This window comes from Anser anser (assembly GCF_964211835.1).
Source record: "Anser anser genome assembly, chromosome: 5".
NCBI classification, from domain to species: domain Eukaryota; kingdom Metazoa; phylum Chordata; class Aves; order Anseriformes; family Anatidae; genus Anser; species Anser anser.
Genome location: NC_139725.1, coordinates 17,478,373 through 17,496,001, shown reverse-complemented (window position 1 = coordinate 17,496,001; position 17,629 = coordinate 17,478,373). Strand labels below are relative to the sequence as shown.

The window sequence follows — 17,629 nt, the reverse complement described above, 5'->3', positions numbered from 1 at the left end:
GCCCCGTGCACTCCCCGCAGGCCCAGCCTCTTCATCCCTGCTGTCTGGATGTTTTCAGTGGATTCCATTTCAGGATCACTCCTTGGCTGTAGTACATAGACCATTCCCTACCACTGACTGCACTCTGCACAGGGAAGGGATATTTCCTTTCCTGCTAAAAGGCGGCTTTTGGACTGTGGTGCACATCGCACAGTGATGAAGACGGGAGACAAGCACGTCTAGAAAGAACCTGGTGGAAGCTCTCAAAACCAGAGCACAACAGGATCCCCCTGTAGAAAAAGAAGGGCTGGGTGTTTTTTATTTCCATTAGTGCCTTTGGACGTCTCTCCTCTCCAAGAAAGCTCTAAACCAGGTATCTAATAGGTCATCTGGTCACTCCCCAGATAAAGCAGGCTGTGTGCCTGGTGATAAACTGGAGTGATTTGTCCAGTCTGCTCATTAAAGTTTTAAGGAATTTATCTTCCGTTACTTCCCCTGAGAATCTATGCAGCAGTCTAATGAATCTTGCCATTAATGCATAAATACATGCATACATTTGGATATTTTTTTTTCAGTAAATTCAAGCTCATTTTTCCCTTGCTTATTTTCATCTAAATATTCCTAATTATATCTCACGAGGACCAAGCAAATTAATTTCCTTCTTTTCTTGATGATACCAACAGTTAACTCAACCAGCAGCAGTGCACCTCAGCTCAGAGCCCAGAAGAAGAATGTCCTCACACAAACACATGCAACTTCCGTACAATTTCACCCACAATCACTGCTTCTCCTTCCCATGGCAATAAAAGTAAAGGCTGGCCCTGCTTTTCCGTCTGATTACAGTGGCCTAGTACAGAAAACTTTCTTCTAACAAAAACCTGATAAAAAGCAAGAATCTGTGCTTTGAACTTCAAGTTTCCCCAAGAAGCCTGCTGTGCTGCCACTCATTTGAGGTCAGTTGCTTGGCCCGACCTGCTCCCAGCTTCTGTGACTGATTGAAGTCCACCATCCCTTCTGAAGTGGGATCACACATTTACTTCTACAAAGCTGCAGTGAAGCATGATCTGAGCTGGAACAGCCGGTAAAAAAAAAATAAAAAATAATTTTAAAGAAAAAAAAAAAGCTGCCTACTCTTCATTTTATTGCTTTTCCCAGAAACGATCAATGCACCTGCCAGGTGTCTCAGCAAAGCAAGGCATCTTACAGCTCTGATTTCCTGGTTTTATCTTTTTTCCCAAGGACTCATTAAGGGCCTGTGATGGACAGCCAGGCAGATGCAGCTCGTGCCTGCTTGGCTAATGAGGTTATAGTATCTGCCCTAGACCATCAGCTTTGTATTTCAAACCCTGCACACGAAACCTGCCTTTGGCCTCAATCCTGCATATCAAAGCCTAGCTGGAGTGTGAAGAGAGGAGGAGAAGAGCAGTGGAAAAATCAGCATTAATAAAGATAACCACAATTATCAGCATGCAGTAACACCTGAGTATACCAGCCACCCCAGTAGGGAGAGTTGGGGTTGAAAGGAGGAGCCCCCCACTGACTCTGATGGAGCAGCACAGCACCACAGCAAGCTCCAAATTCACAAGTCCCTATTCCCAACAAATGAAGGTGGAGCTACACTCAGCACCGTGCTCCAGTTACCGATTTTTGAAAGAAAAGACTGGCTCCGGCCAGAAACAGCAGCCCAGTGAAAGACTCACATACCTCCCTTTCCAGCGCTAACACGAACACTCGCCTAGGTGGGACAGCCCAGCTGGGAGACACATTACTTCGAGGTGGGAGAATTTATGACGTGACTGATACCCACTCGGTTATCTAGTTATTTCAGCAAACGAGTGTAGGATCACATTTCTCCAGTATTTTTGAGAATAACTACGTCTACCAGATTTCCTCTGTAGTGTATTTGTTAAGAAAACTAATTGTACATTCATGAGAAATGTGATAAGGAGGATCATATTTTAGGTATTTTTAAAGCAGTAATGCAAGATCCTTCAAGAGCAGTTACTCAGAACCCTTTCAAAAAGTAAACAACCTGTTAACCAGTTTTGTAAGCTTGAAGGAGTTGTCTGACCCTTACCAGAATAGCTGCCATCTTCGGCAATATTAACACACAGAAGTACACTTTGCTCTTGATATTAATGTTGGACAAGGGTCTGCCCTCAAGTCATGCCACCAGCGTGTTTCATTTCCATGTGAACTGCCCTCTTATCCTCGTGACGCTTTTTAATACTACACCCTAGGAAGAACTTCCAGGAAATTTTGCAAAAGAAAATGTTTGAAATATGTTTTGGGGGAGGATCTGAGCAAGGAAATCCTTTACTAAAATTCTTAATAAAAAGAGCAGAACCAGAACTTCACAGCTCATCAATTTTGCTATCATTTTCTTAGAAAATTAAACACTCCACTCTTTCCTTAAGTATGCATTAGTTGGAAAAAAGTTTGTTGATTACCGAATGTATAAAAAACCTTAAAATCTTCTGCAATATTTTTATAACCATGCTATTTCTGTATAGAAAAGCAGTACGAAAAAAATAGCAAGCAATGTACACATTTTTTTCCTCAGTTTTGATTTTTATAGCTACCACCCAGATTCTAATTTAAAATAGTAATATATTAAATGTCAGCAGGCCTTTTCTATATAAAATTTATAACAACTGAGTTTGGGATTCCAATTTTGAAGCTCAGAGGAAAAGATTCCCCTTTAAACACAACCTATTCTGCCTGTCAGTTAATGGTTAAATGAACTGCTAGAGCTGCTTAAAGCTTGAGAGTAGATGACAAAGCTCCAGGAAAAACATATAAAGAAAAGAAAAAAAAAATCTTCTGGCTTACATATTGCACTGTGAACTCGCAGTGCTACAGAAGTCCTGCAGTATTTTCATAATAAAACACGATACCACAGTGCACAGCCATAAGGAATAGGATTTTCAATTTTCTGCTGCTGAAAAGCATTAATAATTTACTCCTGAATGACAGCATTAGGTTGCCATAGCAATGCCTAAGATCTCTATTCATAAAAACATACTTGGGCTTCTTTGAACACGAACGGTGCGTGTCTTGACAAAGGGTAGATGTGTCTACATGAAAGGTGATGGCTGCCCCATAAAACACGCAGTCTGTGACTGACTGAACGATATATTGTCCCTATAAATTTCAGGCAAGTGGAAGGTCAAACCTCTGCTGATGCAAATTGACAGACCCGCACTGAAGTCAGCAGAGTGATGACCAGCGAGCACGAGCAGAAAATATAGCTCACTGTCTGCAAGGTCTCCTGGCTGAGGGGAAGTCACAATAAATATTCTTCGTTTCCATGTTATTTCTCACTGCACTGGGGAATAGTTGGCCACACTATAACAGGATCTGTTTGCCCTAACAGACCACCGGTTGTGTGTGTCCATGCACACACACAGCTGCCCTCCACGGCGTTGCATCGGCCCCGGTCTGTGCCCTCTGGCCACGAAAGTCCACATCACATTTCTGCACAGTTCCTTCAGGTCCAAGTAAGTCCAGAGGAGCGGTGTCGGATACACGGATTGTTTTGTGCTGCTGCCCATGACTTCAGAAGGAGGGTCTTGGAGCTTGGGCTGTTTTTTACCAGCATGAAGCTGTGATTATTATTAGCAACCCATAATTCACCGTTGCGTGAGCTGCACACATGTATGCAGCCTTGCTTGCCTAGCAGGGCCACTCCTGCATGATGGATGTAGCAACAGCACTGCGTAATACCACAAGGAGTTTTATTTTGGGAGAGGCAGAGCGAGTTTTACGTAGTGGAGGGTGTTGGTGTTGCAGGATGCCCAGGGGAGGGGAGCTGGGCTCACCTCTGGACCCCGTCCAGCCCGGCTCGGCTGTGACCAGAGGCGCAACCGCTAACGGCAGCCCTGTGATGGATGTGGAGCAAGTGATTTCGGTTCCTAGGGAGCAGGCCCACAAACCACGAACACATTACTTGTGGTAGACTCAGCGGGGAGAAGCCAGAGGATAATTTGCCTGCTGGGACTGGATTCACTCCCTGCAAGAGACAGGATGAGATTTTTCAAACACACACAGATGTGTGGGTGAGTGTTGGGAGGCCTCTGCAAGGCCGTACTGAGGCAGCGCTGAGGCCTTCCTACCCATGGACAAATACCGACTGAAATCTTTTCTTCTCGGCAGCTCGTTCAGCTCCCTTCATCAGCATGGAGTTCACTCTGACCTAGAGCAGGCAAAGAGCATGCTAATGTGAAGTAAAACCATCACGTAATTATGGTTTAGATTAAAAACAAAAGAAAAGAAAAATAATTTCAGAGAAACTGCATATGACTAAGCTCCGAAAGGCAAACAAAGAGGGAAAGAGATGCTCGGTGTGCACATATTTGGGATAAGCTGTGAGCAAGGTGGAAGTGAGAAGAGGCTAAAAGGTGACAAAGTTCATTCAAATTCTTTTATGTCGTGCTGGAACAGGAGTGTCCATATTAACAGCACCGTAAGAATTGTATTAAGAACTGTATCTAATTCTCTACAAAGGATTTTATTTCCCTAGAGAAAGGGTGCTGTTGGAGGGCTGGTCGTTCAGTTCAGGTTCTTGCCTGGAGACCTGGTGGAGCTCAGATCCCAGCCCTACAATAACTGTGCTCTTCCTGCTTAACCAGGGTCAGTGACTTTGGGGTCAGCCTGCAGCCTGGCTGATGCACCACAGCACCGACTTCCCATGCCCAAATGGCACACAGCACGCAGAAACAAACTCCCTCTGCTCGGGCTGACCAGCAGGGTTAGCATGATCCCAAACACAGCCGACAGACAAGGTGCACTACCTCACTGCTACTGCAGGCACACAGCTCCCCTCGACCAGAGCTGCCTTGCATCCCTCCAGCCCAGAGCACGCCAGCAACATCTACATCTTGAGCCAAGCCATATAAAAAGGCAGTGACGACATTACAGTTCTCCTAAATCCATTTCCAACCAAGCCCAGCTCTTTCTGTAGCTCAAGCATCCACCTGCATGTCCCCCTCTGAGTTTTTCCAGTACATTACTCCAAAACCAGCTACAGCAGCATTAAGCAAATGCTCAGGGAGGAGCAGAGATGGATCTTTTTCTACTTCTTTAAAAAATGTTATTAGCTGGGTTTGATGATATGAACTGCCACTCCCTTTCTCTTCCGCTTTGGGGAGCCCCAGAAGAAAATCACAGCTGTAATGTTAAAAGTATGTCATGATGTGTATTACAAAGCAGATCCGAGTGTTGTGAATTCTATTTTTTTAACACAGCACATCTTTGCTGTCCATCCACTGGCAGAATTGAATTCCAGATTTGTATTTTTCTATGGCAGGAAAAAATGTGACTCCACGACTGCTGCTTGGAAATGGCATCGTCAGTGTATTCTTAAACAGAGTTTCATTAGTCTATTTACGGCATTTCATAAAACGTACCATCTGTGAGCACTTCCCTGACAGCCTCATTAGGGAAGTGTCTACTTGGCTTGCTTAGGTTTTCCGAAGCCATCTTTATTTAGTGCTAATTACACCCTCCCATGCAGCCCTGTTGCGTCCTTGCGGCGACTTATTACGGGGTGGCAGCACTCGCTGCCAACAAAAGGCCTTGAGATGGGAGAACCGGGAATTTGTCTGCCCTTCACACCAGTGTTTGTGAGCTCTGCCTGCTATTGTGTCCATGCCGTCGCATGCCACTTGTGTCCACGAGTGTCCCACAGCTGGGGGGAAGCAGCTCCAGGCCCCCGTCCTGCTCCGCTCACACCCACAGCGCGAGGTTACACCACAGAGGGAACGAGGCAAAGCCTGCAACAAGCAAAGGCCTGTTGCTCTGACACAGCCGAATTACATTTCTAAGATAAGTAACCATGAGTCAAATTTGTTTTGTGCATAAAATCCAGCGGTTTTATTAGCTGCCAGGCTCAAACTTGCAGAGTGCCTGGTGTGCTACCGACTGGTAGTCAGAAAGGAGCAGAGGCAAAGTCAGTTCTTCAACCCCATCTCCGGACTCGGTCGGGTGGTCGGGCTCACAGTGTGGCCACAGAAAAGGAAGCTTGCAAAGCATGTGGTAGATGGAAAGAGGATGTGACTTTTAGGACAGCAAAACCTTTCCAACTCTGGGAACCTACTGTGGTACAGGCAAAGGTACGAATATACGCCGTGCTGCCTATTCTACGCTTTCAAAGTAGAGGCAGGTACCCCACATTTGCTTTGGGGCAAGTCTACCTGCAGGAGGAATGAGCAGAGTAGCTAGCACACTGCCAATTAGCCAGATAGCTTGCTTCACAAAAGGCAGGCCCATACATTTCCAGACCAAGTGTGAGCACGTTTGTGAGTAGCTGCAAAGGACTCCCAAAGAAAGACTTTCAGATCAACAGAAAATCCAGCGAAGCACCAGAATGAGTGCATGAGGCATATCACGTATCCTATGGAAGTCCGCACTCGGGCAAAGACCGGCACACTCCACTGACAATACTGTCAGCCACAGAGGTAACAATTGCACTGAAAAAAGACTAAGCCTGAGATAAAAATTTCCTTTATTTTAACTGAGGAGAAACAATTGTCAGAATACGGGCAAATAGACGGGACAGTCTGTACTGACAAACCCAAGCAAGCTATGCATAGTTGGCCAGGAAAGCTGCAATTAAAGCTGTACCACCTTCCTTCCATTCTTTTGTAATTAACTTGTATTCATTCTTGCAATGAGTAAGCATTTAAAAAGTGACAAATGGGCAAAATATTTACCTTTCACCTATTAAAACAAGTATTTGTACAGCACTGTGAAAATTCTACAGTGCCCATCTTTCCCCCGCTTCCTTTACAACAACAACAAAAAATCAGATCATGAATGAGTCCCAACAGCTATCAAGTCTGACTCTAGTTCACCTGAATAACCATTGCCACTGGACTGAAGAAAAAATGTGGTGAGAAAATCTGAGATTATTTCCACTGTTTATCAACAGTCCAAACAGAATAGAGTGGGTAGGCAGAATTGTTAAATCCTACTTTGGTCTGTTCAAAAAACTGATAGTGAAAAATTGTCAGGTTTAAAGATACACTAGAATGCATGTGAGATTTCTGTACGGACAAACCTGTGGGACACTGCATATGAACACTGACACTCACAAGAATGTGGCTCTCTGCACTCACAGATGCTGAGAAGATGAACGTTCACAAGAGAGACTGCTTCCTGAGCCTGCCAGGGACTGTCAAAGAGAGAGCATACAGGGTCTCCAGCATGAGCTTCATCCACACTGGCACTGAAGAAGGTGGAGAAAATTTCCACTTGGGATGTGGATCAGTGAATAAAAAAATAAAAAATAAAAAAAGCACTTAACAGAAGTGTTAAGTGAATGTCACTAGGGGCAAATAGTAAGTAGACCATGAAGCGTTAACTTCTAATTTTTCATTTTCCCACATGAAAACACCTAATGTATGATTCCACTGACCTGGAAGGATGCGTTTTAAACAAAACTTACACATTGCTCTAAGATCTTCATATAGCACATAGACTCGTGCATTGATCTGAAAGCCATTGGAACATATTTCAGTGGTGTCACTGATATGAAATCTAGATAGAAACGCAAAGCAGTAACTGCTGTGACCAGTGTGGAACAATGAGACCAAGAGGCCTCTCTCCCTGCTGGGGAAGTCATTGGTCATGGTCCTCTGCTGAGCTGTGGGTTGATTTTTTTGATGTGGATTTTTTATGTGAAATCAGAATCAGTATTATCCAACAAAACAGCCAACTTAACTTACCGTAATTGCTTTTACAGTGGGCATTTATGGTAATTTTTCTAATTATCCACAGACTAACCAAATGATACCTGTGCCATCTCTGCTTTAGTTTTTTTTTTGCAGTAAATCAAATGGGGCAATTTAAAATTATGCCACATTTGTCATTTATGTCCTAGAGACAGATGGCAACTTGACCACTTGGACATACAAGTGACTGCATGTTAGCATGTATTTTTTATAGTATGTGTCCATACGTAAAAATGTCTTCCCTGACTCATCAGATGTGTGAACGTACTCTTTAAACTAGGAACACTCTCAACTCAACAATTGTTTATGGATGATGTCAAGAAAAGCACTATTCCATTCTTCTTTTGTGTTTTGTCATGAAAAAAAATGGACTACCAGGATGTTATCTTGCTTACCTAATTGCTTATTCAACCGATAGACTAAATTTTTCTGTCTCCTGCTATTCTGTCTTGCTAGGCAGAATCTGAAGTTATGTCAAGAGAGAAAACGCATGAGAAAGAACCATGAGAAACATGACACATTACACCCCAAAGTGTTAAAGAAACCACGGGCTTCAGACAGGTTGTGACTTTCCATTTCCTGAGTATTCTTTTGTAGTAGTCCATAAAACAAACAGTGAGTGGCAGGCTTGTGAATGGTGATATGCTGGTCATCTGCCAAGAAGGATCTTTCCATTCCGGCCTTCGGTGCACAGCTGGCACTAGTCTATTTCCTGTCACTGGGCAATGTCCTATATCTCCTTCAGGTATGCATTTTCTGGTGCCTAAAAGCCTAATTTTACAAATCAGCAACCGTTAATAAATGCATCAGTTCCACAACAGTGCCAGAAACAGAAGTTCTGAGAAACGTGGTCTGACTCTAAAAATAAATAAGTTGTTGTCAGGTTTTCAGATATTTTAAGCTTCATGGAAAAAATAAAAATAAAAATGAGAGAAAGTAAAAGTGGAACCTAACCTTTCTCAAGCAATTCAATAAATCTGAAAACAACCTGATATTTTCTTTTTGCAAGAACAAGGAAGCCACTGCAGGTCCACACAAAGTGAATTCAGCCCCTCATCTGGCCTCCCTCTGCTCTGGTCAGTCAGCAAAGGGACAACCAACATCACCTGGGATGAAAAGTGTGGAAAACAGAGAGTTTTATGTTACCTGACTGGCTACTGAGACAGGACAACTCAGTTCTGTCTACAGTCACAGATCCTGTGTGAGAGCAAGCATACCTTACACCTCGGTTCTCCACCTATAAAGACGAGAACACATTACTTCCAAGCTGTCTCTGATTCCTCTGTTTAGACAAGAAGATAAATTAGTAGACATTTATCTTTCAGTACATATTTTAGCCCCAAAAGGCGCCTCCTAGGCATTCTGGTATCACAGGATTACTAATGCACGGCTTGGAAAAACAACACCTCCTTGTGGCCACTCTCGATATGCCACGGGTGAGAAGGGAGGTTGCCAAAATTATCGTTTTTCTTGAGTATAAATAGCAGGGAAACTGGGTGGAAGTTAAAATCCTCCTTCCCTTTCCTTTCTCTGCCCCTTCGAAATAATGAAGAAACAGTATATGACAGCTACCGTGATTTCTTATGGTGTCTAAAATTATGGAAATACTTCACTTGGAGGATGATACATCGTCACTGCTGACCCCAGGGTAATTGCAAAGCATGAACACGCAGGTACAGGATGGGAATTAATTTGTCCCCCTCCTTTTCGGTTCTCAGCCTCGAGGCTGAGTCTGACCTCCTGACTTTGTTGCTCTTGTAGCTCCCGTTTGCTGTGCCTGTCCAATTCACGTCCCATTCTGACTGGTCCCTGTCATCGGCTCCTGACCAGCTTTCAAACGATGACTTTTTATATTCAGTCACATACTGTCATTACACCAATTTGTCTAGGAGTCTATGAATGAACCGGTTTCATGCACAGGCTGAACAGCATGATATAGAGCTGTGTGCTTTGGAAAATCAGTTGTACACATCAAAGCATATGAAATCTGGATCAAGTGCTCCAGACACAGGGGAAAATCTCACTGATGTAATATTATTGTTCTTCATGTTTTTATTGTTATGGGCTACATATGCTGGCTCCACAAGACGTTTTGGGGGCAGCCTGAAGCTCAAAATGCATAGGAATAAAGACCTTGGCATTCAAGCCTTTCTATGACTACATCCTAACCATTCCCTTATGACAGGAAAATGCATTCTTTCCTCCTGATTTAGACAGCACATCCAGATTAACTAACCCCACTGTTGTTCTAATTAGAAGCGTTTCTCTGTAGGCTAACACCTACAAACCGAGTTGGTTTCAGACTCCACCTTACTCCTACTCTCACTGAGATGTCAAAGCGTGGTTAACTGGTTAAACGTGGTTAAAAATCAGAGACAGGATGGTGGCTTTTTTTATGTAGAAAAAGGTTGCAGAGCACGAGGGGGCCCTGGCAGGAGCCAGCAAGCTGTCGGAGGCCGGCAGCTCCCGAAGGGACGCGACGCGGGCCCCTGACGGGAGGGCGGCGGGCGGCCCCCCGGGGAGCTCCAGCACCGGGTCCGGGGCACAGCGCCCGCCGCAGGGCCTCGCCCGGCCCCGCCGGCCGCCAGCGCTGCCCTCGGCCGCCCCCTGTCGGCCCGCGGCCATGCGGCCTCCGGGACGCCCGGCCCGGCAGCTGGGGCGCTGGGGTCGGCCCCTCAGCCCCCGGGCTGCAAGCTCAGCCCCCGAGGGCCGCGGCGAGCCCTGCGGCACGGGAGGGTGCCGGCCGAGGCGTCCCGGTGTCGGTCAGGAGCCCGGAGGGGGAATGCCTCCGGCCGCCTTCCGCCGTGGGGCAGTGCCACCCGCCCGCCTTACATCCCCTAAAATGGCGGGCGAGGAATTCGGACTTGTTTTTGGCTTCCTGTCCTAGATAGCTGTGATATAAATAGCAGCCAGGTGTTAATTAGGTCCCATATGCACGCCTGGGTGCGAGTGCCATGTGTTTTATCCACGTGCACTTGCAGAGACAAACCTTTTCTCAGTTGCTATAGGAAGAACAGTTCTTACACGGATAAGGGGCCAGATGCTTAATTAAAAAGACCGCTTTCTGCCTCAAGGGAAGTATACTATGACTGTCGTAAAGTTGGAAGGCTGTGCTTCTGCCACTGGAAGGGACCTGGAGCCCTCAGCACTCTTGCCATGACCTGGCAGAGGACACCACACCTATGACAGACCATGGGCCATGCTCGGCCCCAGCCTGTGCTCCACGTGCTGCTCAGGGGCGGCTCACGTACCCCAGCATCTCCACAGGCCACGGCGGTGTCTCGGTGTCATGGCTGCAGCAGTGGCAGCACTGCCTGCACGCACGTTGGCCTCTCAGTACAAGGACACCGAGACCATGGAGTATGCCCAGAGAAGGGCTACGAAGCCTGGAACACAAGTCCTGTGAGGAGCAGCTGAGGGAACGGGGGTTGTTCAGTCTGGAGAAAAGGAGGCTCAAGAGAGACCTTATTGCTCTCTGCAACTACCTGAAAGGATGAGGTGGGGAGCTGGGGGTCGGCCTCTTCTCACAGGTAACTAGCGATAGGACTAGAAGAAATGGCCTGAAGTTGAGCCAGGGGAGGTTCAGGTTGGAAATGAGGAGACATTTCCTCTCAGAAAGCAGTCAGGCATTGGAACGGGTTGCCCAGGGAAGTGGTGGCATCACTGTCCCTGGTGGTGTTCAAGGAAAGGTTGGACCTGGTGCTTAGGGACATGGTTTAGTGGGCAAGATTGCTAGTAGGGTGACGGTTGGACCAGATGATCTTGAAGATCTTTTCCAACCTTAATGATTCAGTGATTATATTCTATGATTCTATGTGTGCACCCAGCAGGTCACAGGAGGCCACCAGGAACTTGCCCAGCACAGACCACTTACCTGAGGAGTCTCAGTAACCAGCTGAGGGCAAACCTACACTAGCAGTTTAGTCTGAACCAGAAGTGAGCTTCTGGAGTGAATTTCCTGATGGTGCCCACCTACTGCACTGTGGCTCGCATCACAGAACTGTGCTGGGGCAGATGCACTGAATTGGGTTTGGGTGCAGTTACACCAGGAAATGCACTCCAGTAGCACACCAGCGGCACTCCACACACTCCACTCCAACTGTTCCTGTTGGGCTCAACTACTTATTCATGTAGGCAATCTCATGAAAGCTCAGGGACATGGAAGTAGTGTACAGAGTGTGGGATGGCGTGCCAGCAGTATATGGCATCACGGCCACATCCAAGAACTGAGGTATGAAGGCACTGCATGGAGACAGCTGTATGCTGTTTATTTGCAGTATACAGAAATGCAGAATAGGCATGTTTGGAAAGGAGCTCTGGAGACCCTCCAATACACTCCCATATTCCCAGATAAATGTTACATATGTGCTGGCATTTTTATAGATTAAGGAAGCCACAGTCCTAGATGGCTGGTAGTGAATAATCACAAGAGCTGGCCGTAATTTTCATACTCTTGAGGACAGAATGTCGGCCTTTCTTCCTTGGACTAAGAAGCCTGTTGAGAAACAGGCTTTCAGGCTCTGTATGGACCTGACCTGGGGCAGGAAAGGTAACCATGTCTTCCTCCGTGCTAGCCCAGGACATCCATACTAACTCTCAGCTGCACTCAAGCTAATTAGCCTGGCTAAGAGGCAGTCATTAGCCTGGATACAGTGCTGGGCTAATGCTGTTACACCACCTTCAGTATCAAAACTGTTCCCTGATAGTGTTGCTCCTCCAGGTTGGAAAGATGTACCTGAGGCAACAGTCAACATCTCTAGGAGGGTGCTGCATGAGACCCACTTGCCCAAAGACCATCCCACGGGAGTAGGAATGAACAAGTTCACGTGTAGCATGAGCCAGACACCCCCTTCCAACGGTGGGTAGTGCGTCAGAAGCTAAGCCGTGCGCGTGACTTGTTTACCTGTGATCTCTGTTGCAGTCCCCGTGAGAGAGCAAATCTCCAAGATCCAAAGTGAATTACAGGAGAAACATGCAATGAGCGGTTGGAAAGGCAAACACCAGGGGTTCCTGCCTCTGGGGAGACAAAGTCCACGGGCCTGGAAGCCACATGGTACGTCTTGAGGAGACCACAGGTAAATCAGAGGTGCAGTCACTCACAGGTTTGAAGCACAGCTTTTTCAGCAGGGCTAAGAGAGACTAACCTGATTCACACAGAAATGTGAACTAGCTGGTGATGTACTTATCGCTCCCCTTAGACCTGATTACTGGTCTTCCCTGGGGTAGATGTACAGGTAGATGTACAGATGTAAGAAGAAAAAGATCGATTCCTGGATGGAGCTCCAGGACCCTGACTTTGGTAACGAAAGCTGCATCCTGCCCACCCAGCAGAGACAAGCAGGTCAAAGCAGGCAGCCCCTATGCTGGTTACCTGCATTACGGCTACCAGCATCAACAACCAACACCACAAACGCACAGCTGTGAAAATCAGCACCGCAAAGTACACTAACAGTTTTTGCGATTGACACATTAAAGGTTCAAAACGTCCTGGCAATTTTGGAAGCAAAACCAGTGAACCAGCTGAAGCCAGAATCAGATATGCCTTTGTATGCTGCCAGAGAAAAAGAAACCTTTTACTCCAAACTAAACAGAATAGTACTGAAGCACAGAGACCTGGCAAAACTTCTCCTCAACTGGCTGTCTTCACAGAGAACTTAGGTGAACCTTCAGTGGCTACTGACCAGCACAGAGAAGTATTATTAAAAAGACAAAACAGAAGCCATGAAGGACTAGAAATACAAGAATGACAACAGAAATGGTTGAAAGTATAGGAATTAGTCCAAATTCTAATGGTAAAAGAGAAAAGTCAAAAGTTGCTGTGAAAATGTATGCAAGAGGTAGAATCAAAGCACATCAGTATGACAGAAACAGCAGCAAAGTCTGTTAAATAAAAACGTTGCAGAAAGGAGACAGTATCTGAAATGGAGTGATGAAGCATAAAATAAACACACAACTCTATACATATATAAATTTAAATGCCTAAAGTAATAAACCACTGTTTTACTCGTGTTGAAAAAATAGTAAGAAAGGGTACAGAGCAGAAAGCAGCCTGGAAAAATTACTGATTTTTGACATAGTGGTTATGTTTTAAAAAATATGTATATCAAGGAAAAGATCGGTTGCAGTCACACTTAACAGCAGATGTTTTGAGTTTGTCAGTGAAAGTTTAAAAAAAAAAAAAGAGGGCAAATATTGTTTTGGTCAACCCCAAATGCTTCCTTAATACACAATGTTATGTTTTCCTTTGTACTGCGAGTCTCCCATCATTTCATTTTAGTCTTCCTTTTTTTATTCCATGTTTTTCCAATTGAAAAATAAGTGTGAAATAGAAATTTTGAAAGCTCAAACGTTTCAAAAGCTGAAACTGAGCATTTATATTTGAAAAGTAAAAATTAAACATTTTTAATTTTTAAATTCCCTCTCCACCTTCTTTTCTTTAAAACACTACAATGAATTTGATTTCTCGGGTATTTCAGTGAACCTGAACTACTGCATTTTTGCGAATTTCACGCTGTTCTCCTAAGGACGCCTGTAATTAGCCTGTAATTAGTAGGAGTGTTTCTTAATGCTTTTATGCTTTGGTTCTTTTTTTGACCTTCCTTTTAAGGGTCCCCAGTTTGGAATTGCTTAATACAAGATCAAATATGTTCTATATAAAAATTTTAAAATATGATCTTTGAACCTAGTCTGTTATCTTTCCCAAGCACTGAGACATATACTGCAGCTAATTGTCTTAAAGCTTTAAGTACACTGAGAGGCTTTGAAATTAATATAGAAGTAGGATTAAATATATAAAAGCACACTCATTTTTATTGCTCTCATGCCTGTGGAAACAGCATTTTAACTTAAAGGGCTGGAGGCTAAAAGTGTCAGATATTGTACTGACTTGGCAAAAGCGGAGTTTTCATTAGCAGATGGACAATAGCAGAGATGATGGATTTGACAGACTCATCCAGTGTTTTCAAGAACTCATATACTTAATTGTTCTAAATAGCAGGTATTGCAACACATCGGGCTGGGGAAGGGAATTAAATCTCACGGAAAATGAGGAGGCATTAAATGAGAAGGCACCAAAGATGAAGGTGCACTTGCTAGCACTGCGCCTTCTCTCTGCGCTCCTCCATTACAGAGCCTCAGCATTCGCACCGCCGCGTGTGCCGGGAAGGACCCAGCACATGCCCCATGGGCCTGGACCTGCACCTTCCACGAAGCGCAGGGGTCTCACACAGAGGGTCGGTGCTCTTTGCAAGATGCCCTCGACTGACAGCCCGGGGCTCCTGCCCACCTTCTGACAGGGGGGCAGCCTGCAGACTGGGAAGGGCTCCTGCACAACTTGACCGGCTGCACCCTAAGTGACACCACCCTACCCTACCCAAAAGGCTTTACCCAGAGTTTTCTTCAAATTGTTGCATCGGCTAAAAGCAACCGTCGTTTGGAGACCCACAGGCTTGGCCCTCATGCGTACACACCACAGTAACCTGACCTGAGCAATGCGGTAAATCCTGGCAGGTTCACACCTGAACACATTTAAGGCCCCATGAAGATTATCAATGCATAGGGCACGGTGGTTTAAAAGCTGTATTTGCACTTTTGAAGGAACAGCATTTGCTCCTACTGCCTATGCACTTATTTTGTCCATGCCTCACCTCTTACAATAGCACTTGTTTTGCTGATCGGCTTTATATTCTCACTTCCTCCTGCTTAGTACAACTAAGGAAGTTGTTGAAACTTGAATGCCTGTGCATGCCAGAAGAAGAAACAAAAGCAGTACTAGCTATTTTAAGTCTTCTAAAAATGTCCTTTATTATCTATGTCATGAGATATAAGCTATAAAATACAGTATTTCACAACTTAAGCCAAGGAATAGATGATTCATAGATCAAAACTAGATCTATCAATGTCAAATTGGGAAAGCAGGCACTGAAAAATCTGAGGTCTCCAATGTGATCTTAAAATCTCCGATTATCAGGAATACTGAGGTGGCTATTTCCAGTAATGGCACTACACAAAATATCAGACTTTCCAAGTGAGCTTTCCCTACCTACTGAATGTAGGCATTCAGTGACTGCTGGTCAAGGTCGGTACTGGAAGGAATGGATATCTGTGCAGGTGGAGCAGAAGAGAGGTTTTATGACAGTAGTTTTTAACTGAAAAAATCTGACCCTTTAAATATTGTTCACAGATTTAGTTATCGGTATTCTTGGTTAGGACAGACTGTAGATCAAGGGGAAATGCCAAGATCAAGAAGAAAATTAAATGCAGTAAGTTGTTAGTATAGAAATACAGAACTGCTTCATCAGGTGAATTCTTAGGGTGTTGTAGGCTGGAGCGATGGGCTGAGGTCAACTGCATGAAGTTCAACAAGGCCAAGTGCCGGGTCCTGCACCTGGGCTGCAACAACCCCAAGCAGAGCTACAGGCTGGGAGATGAGTGGCTGGAAAGCTGCCTGGCCGAGAGGGACCTGGGAGTATTGGTGGATAGTCGGCTGAATATGAGCCAGCAGTGTGCTCAGGTGGCCAAGAAGGCCAACGGCATCCTGGCCTGTATAAGAAGCAGTGTGGCCAGCAGGTCGAGGGAAGTGATTGTGCCCCTGTACTCGGCTCTGGTGAGGCCGCACCTCGAGTACTGTGTTCAGTTCTGGGCCCCTCGCTACAGGAAGGACATGGACGTGCTCGAGCGAGTCCAGAGAAGGGCGACCAAGCTGGTGAGGGGTCTGGAGAACAAGTCTTACGAGGAGCGGCTGAGGGAGCTGGGCTTGTTCAGCCTGGAGAAGAGGAGGCTCAGGGGCGACCTCATCGCTCTCTACAGTTACCTGAAAGGAGGCTGTAGAGAGGTGGGGGTTGGTCTATTCTCCCACGTGCCTAGTGACAGGACGAGGGGGAATGGGCTAAAGTTGCGACAGGGGAGTTTTAGGTTGGATGTTAGGAAGTACTTCTTTACTGAAAGGGTTATTAAGCATTGGAACGGGCTGCCCAGGGAGGTGGTGGAGTCACCAACCCTGGAGGTCTTTAAAAGGCGTTTAGATGTAGAGCTTAGGGATATGGTTTAGTGGAGTACTTAGTGTTAGGTCGGAGGTTGGACTCGATGATCTTGAGGTCTCTTCCAACCTAGAGAAATCTGTGAATCTGTGAATCTTAGCGTATGTTCATGGGGAGGAGGTGTGTATGTATTTATTCATTTCTTGGAACACTACGGTAAGCCAAGACTGTTGAAAACTTTAGCCATCTTTTTAAGGAACAGATATCTATACAGCCTTTGTATATCTACTCCAGTTCCCTAATCTGCTTTTTTTTCAAAAAGTTTAGAATGAATAAGCACTATAGACTTCTTAAAAAGTGTTTTAATATTTGTGCCTTTACATAAGTGTCTGGGTTCCTACAAAAACTGAGTTAATGTCTAGATGATGATTTCTTTTTGAAAGTATAGCTCAAGGCCAAACTGAAGGTTGGGGTCATGAGAACTATCATGTCATCAGATTAATTTTAAGGAACGTGCGTTATCTTCTACAGAGCCTTATTCTATTTCATCAAAATCGATGAGAGATTTGCAATTGGCAACAGTGAAATGAGGTCAGAGCCACAGCTGATATGTCTAATTAATAGGCTACATCCACTCCATCTGTCCCACAAAATGTCTGAGCGAGTATAGGGTAAAACATCTCCATCCTGAGTTGGTACTGTTCAAAATCTGCATAAAAATAACAGTGAGAGCACTTGGAGGATTTCGTCCTCTGAAGTATCTAAACATTTGTGCCAGCACATTTCACCAACTTTCCATTTAGAGGAGTTTTGTGGGTAAATTACAGAGTAAAAATTCAGATGACAAGAAATCTGTGGGTGTGCTTGTGTACACATTGTGGCAGATCCTGAAAACCCACTCTATGTAGGTGCCTAAAGCCTATCATGAAATGCAAAGCT

General features: G+C 45.1%; 1 protein-coding gene across 2 annotated transcripts in view; it reads right to left on the bottom strand.

Moving 5' to 3' along the window:
* Positions 1 to 17,629, bottom strand: part of SLC1A2 (solute carrier family 1 member 2) — a 94,406-nt gene that overhangs the window by 70,569 nt on the left and 6,208 nt on the right. The window lies entirely within an intron of this gene.